The sequence below is a fragment of the Hypanus sabinus genome, chromosome 18, assembly GCF_030144855.1.
Source record: "Hypanus sabinus isolate sHypSab1 chromosome 18, sHypSab1.hap1, whole genome shotgun sequence".
Taxonomy (NCBI): domain Eukaryota; kingdom Metazoa; phylum Chordata; class Chondrichthyes; order Myliobatiformes; family Dasyatidae; genus Hypanus; species Hypanus sabinus.
In genome coordinates, this window is record NC_082723.1 from 26,328,126 (window position 1) to 26,333,517 (window position 5,392).

The window sequence follows — 5,392 nt, forward strand, 5'->3', positions numbered from 1 at the left end:
TCGGGGAGTGGGGGGGGGGAGATTGTTGAGCAGTGTGGGTCAAGGGGTCAGAAGGACTTGTACTGTGCATTATCTCAAATAAATAACTAAACTTCCCTCCACAGATGTTGCCTGACCCGCTGAGTTTCTCCAGCAGTTTGTCTTTAGCATCAACTGCTGTCTGCAGAAGATAACTTAACTTTTACCATCTTCCCTCCACCGAGTAACAAGGTCACTAAAAATAATTGTTACGTCAAAACTGCTGCCATGGCAACGATGGCACCAAGCAACGCTCTTTGCTTCGTGGCTCCCTGGGTCTGCGTGTAGCCTGGGGGGAGGGAAGCGGTTTCATCTTTGACCGCGGGTTTAGGTTTTCTTTGACAGAGCAGCGGTGAGTCATCCTCATAAATGCTTATAAGTCTGAGATTCTTGTCAGAGTGTGGTAGTCCAAATTTTCCCAGCCAATCCGCGCCAAGAATTTCTAGCTAATGATAAATGTAGCACTTAGATGGGGGGTGGGAGGGGTGAGATCTGTCCTGGGATTCTGCACCATGAACCCTCTCAGTTCATTGGAGATTCCTGGCTGTTGTGAGGCGGGGGGTGTAGGGGTGGAATCTAGAGTAAAAGGATATACTCTCGAAATACAGGCTTGGCCCTGAAGAGGAGGTAATTCCCATCTCCAGGACGGTGCATCTTTGAAATTCCTGCACTGTGGGAACTATGGGAATGGAGTGACCGATAGTCTGTTAACTGTTTGACCTGGAGTCGATGTGAAGGGAGAACAATGCCAGAAAGTGAAGTGGAGACAAGGTGACATTAACTGTGATCTAATTGTACGGCTATATAGGTTCTAGTATCCACTGTCCACTTCTACTATGACTTCTTGTATCTTGTGAAAAAAAAAGTAAATTATAATTTTATAAATTATTTTTATTGTAATGTTTTGCTACCAACAGAATAAAAGACATTTTAAAATATATTTTATTTATTTTAATTTTAGTAACTTATAAAGTATCAAGGACATTCAGAAACATTGAAAGTCCTGAAGGGTTTTAACAGACAGCAAAGCTTGGCTTGGCTTTGCTGTCAATCAAAGTATTTCAGGGGAATTTGGTGGTGGGACTTGTTCCGGTACGTGCACCTGGTTGACTTGCAATGGTTGAGGTCGATGTGCTGTACAGGGACTCGTTGGTTACATCCAGGTAGGTCTCAGACAGAGAGGCCATCTTTCTTTGGACAAGGATAAATTAAGTTTAAATTAATATCTTAGCTCAACAGAATATGAAGATGTCAGAATCTGAGCACATTCCACATGAGAAGGCAATCTTTTTAAAACCTTTTCTGACCTCATTCCTCCAAGAGGATCACAATCTAGTCGTGTTTCAGAGGCTTGCGTGCCTCAATGACCTGGAGAGCGATGCTGGCTGGAGTCGGGGCCTTGTGATTCAGGGAGTCAGCCCAGGAATAACAACACAGACTGGTAAAACAAAATTGTTACGGAAACAGCAATGAAGAATCCTTCTACATCTGAGTGTGACGGTGTTTCTGAGTCTCCACCCGGGATGTGTATGGCTGACAGTGAAAACCGAGAGGAAGTTACTGACACGATGAAGGAGGCTCTGGAGACTGCTGTGGATCACTGCCCCAAACGCCAGAGGCTTAGTGGAAGCAAGCACGTAACTATGACCTCATTGCCAAAGGAACCAGAAGGCATTACTAAAATTAATTAAAATCAAGATCAGAAGTCTTTATTGGTCAAATTTACAAGGATCACAGAAAAAGTTACAAGGATTTTCTTTGGACATGAGGAGCTAAGTTATAGGGAAAGACTGAACAGGTTAAGTCTTTACTCCCTGGAACGGAGAAGAGCAAGAAGAGATTTGAAGGGATGCACAAGATTATGAGGGGTATAGATAGGGTAAGTATGAGCAGGCTTTTCACCCGAGGTTGGGTGAGAGTAGATCTAGAGGTCATAGGTTAAGGGTGAAAGGTGATATATTTAAGGGAACCTGAGGAGAAACATCTTCACATGGAAGGCAGTGAGAGTGTGGAACGAGCTGTCAGTGGAAGTGGTACATGTGGGTTGGATTGCAACATTTAAAAGAAGTTTGGGTAAGTATATGGATGGGAGGGATTTGGAGGGTGATGGTCCAAGTGTGGATCAATGGGACTAGGTAGAATAACAGTTCTGCACAGACTAGATGGGCTGAAGGGCCTGGTTCTGTGCTGTGGTAGTGTTGCTCGTCTTTGTGAATTGCACTGCAGACCAGACAGCACCTGGGGAGGAAGGAGTTGAATGAAGGATTCAAGTCACCAGGATAGAAAGTCAAATTTGGAAAAAGTGTTTTCCTGGCATCATGATCCTAGTTACCCTTGGAGCGGGTGGATCCTGGGGCTTTTCTGAGGGCAGATAATGATCAACTATAGGAGGGGCACCGACCTGGGGTCCACGGACCCCTCTGTGAATGTTACAGGCTCAATGGCAGAAAAGTGTCGGGAACCTCTGAACTATATGACTGTGGATGAGAACCAAAAAAAGTGATCGATGGCAGAAATCTGAAAGGGTTGCAGAGAACGGTCTCCGACCAGAATTGTTTCACTTTCCACAGATACTGTCTGATTTGCTGGTTTTATTATTGTGTCTACATTTCTCAGTGCCTTGGTAACACAGCCAGATTAATCAAAGACCATACCTAGACTGAACGTTCTCTCTTTCTCCACCCCCCCCCCCATCACATTGGGCACAAGATACAAAAGCCTGAAAGGGTTGTCCATGAAGCTCAAGGACAACTTCTATCCTGCTGTTACGATGCTATTGAACAGTCCATCGTCCCATTTTATCAAATAGTAAGATGGACCCTCGACCTCAGAATCTAGCTCATTGTGACCTTGCACTTTAATGCCAGCCTACACTGAACTTTTTCAGTAACTGTTGCACTTTACTGCTATTGTTTTACCTTGTCCTGCCTCAGTGCACTGTGTAATGAAATTATGCGGATGGATGTCGAAGTCAAAGTAAAGTTATTATCAGATTACATGTATGTCACCATATACAACCCTGAGATTCATTTTCCTGCAGGCATATTCAACAAATCTATAGAATAGTAACTATAACAGGATCAGTGAAAGATCAACCAGAGTGCAGAAGACACCAAACTGTGCAAATGCAAATATAAATAAAAAGCAATAAATAACAAGAACAGGAGATAACAAGATAAAGAGTCCTTAAAGTGAGATAATTGGTTGTGGGAAGATCTCATTGGATGGGCAAATGAGTGTAGTTATCCCCTTTTGTTCAAGAGCCTGATGGTTGAGGGATGGTAACTGCTCCTGAACCTGGTGGTGCGAGTCTTGAGTCTCCCGTACCTCCTTCCTGATGATAGCAGCAAGAAACAAGTATGGTGTGAGTGGCAAAGGTCTTTGTTGATGGATGCTGCTTCCCTTCGATGATGTTTCACGTAGATGGCATGCAAAACAAAGTTTTTCACTGTACTTTGATACTTATGACAATAATAATAAACCATTTTACCAATTCACCAGTTAACTTTTCCTGTTTATTTTATTTGGATTTTATTGAGATACAGCATGGAGAAGGCCATTCTGGCCCTTTGAACTGCACTGCCCAGCACCTCCTGATTTAACCCTACCCTAATCACAGGACAATTTACAATGATTAATTAACCTACCAACCAGTAGGTCTTTGGACTGTGGGATGAAACCGGAGCACCCGGAGGAAATCCACCTGGTCATGGGGAGAACATATAAACTACTTACAGGTTGTGGTGGGAATTGAACTCAGGTAGCTGGTACTGAAATGCAAAGCGCTACCATGCTGCCCTTCTGGGAGAGTAGGAGGGATTCAAACAAGAGGACATGAGTTGAGAGTTAGGGGGCGAAAATTTAAGGGTAACACAAGGGGGAATTTCTTTACTCAGAGAGTGGTAGCTGTGTGGTACAAGCTTCCAGTAGAAGTGGTAGAGGCAGGTTCAATATTGTCATTTAAAGTAAAATTGGATAGGTATATGGACAGGAAAGGAATGGAGGGTTATCAGCTGAGTGCGGGTCAGTGGGACTAGGTGAGAGTAAGTGTTCGGCACAACTAGAAGGGCCGAGATGGCCTGTATCTGTTCTGTAATTGTTATATGTTATAACGTGAAGGCTGTGTGTAAAGTAGACAGATTTCCTTTAATGACAGACAAAGGCAAAAGAAGTGACAGTCCATCTGTGGTTATGGTTACTTAGAATTTTTTTGAAAATTCAGATGTTTTTTTCTGGTTGTGAAGGGATTGTAAAGATGCAACAAAAGCTGTAAACACTAGGGGGCAGCAGAGCTCCACCAGGAGCAGCGTGGCTGCAGACTTCGGATGAACAAGTTGAGCTGCTGTTACAGGTGTGAGTGAGTGTGTGTGTGAGAGAGTGAGTGAGTGTGTGTGTGTGAGAGTGAGTGAGTGTGTGTGTGTGAGAGAGTGAGTGAGTGTGTGAGTGAGAGTGTGTGTGTGTGTTGGGGGAGGTGGTGGTGGTGTTCCCCGGTGTCGTGTTCCAACAAGAGTATTTCTTTTGCAGAAAGCAGATGATTTGAATATAGATTATCCTCGGGTTTAGTGATCTGGATCTGCAAGAATGGTCCGGAAGTAATGGTCTAGAGGATGTCAGAGAATTTAAATTTCAGTGAATAGGCCTAAAAGTAGAGAATTGATTCAGCTTCAGATTAATTTATTTATAACATGTCAATTGTGTTTACAACTAGCTCAACCTAAGGATGTGCTGAGGGCAGCCCACAAGTGTTGCCCCATTTCCTGGCGCCGACATAGCAGCATACCCACAACACTTGGCAGAACAGCACAGAACACAACAAGCAAAAAAACAAGCCTCGTCCCTCCCTCCCACCCGTGCGCATATACAGTCCTTCAGCCCCAAGGCGGGCAGTCTTTGGCCTCGGGTGGTTATATTTCATTAGAGGGTAGAGGAGATTTGGTATGACAGCACAGACTCTGGCAAGTTTCTACAGATGTACTACGGAGAGCGTTCTAACCAGTGTCATCACCGTCTGGTAAGGAGGAAGAGGGGGTGTGAAGCTGCAGCAGGCTGCAAACTCAGCCAGCCCCATCCTGAGCACTAGCCCTCCCACCATTGAGGACATCTTCAAAAGGCGAGGCCTTAAAAAGGCAGCAACCACCAGGAAGGACTCCCATCGCCCAGGACGTGCCCTCTTCTCATCGCTACCATCAAGAAGGGGGTACAGGAGCCTGAAGACACACACTCAGCATTTCAGGAACAGCTTCTTCCCTTCTGCCATCTGACTTCTGAACAGACAACGAACCCATGAACACTGTCTCACTATTTTTGCTCTCTTTTAGCACTATTTCTTTAACTAATTTTAAAACATACATTTCTATTGCACTTTGTAGTATTT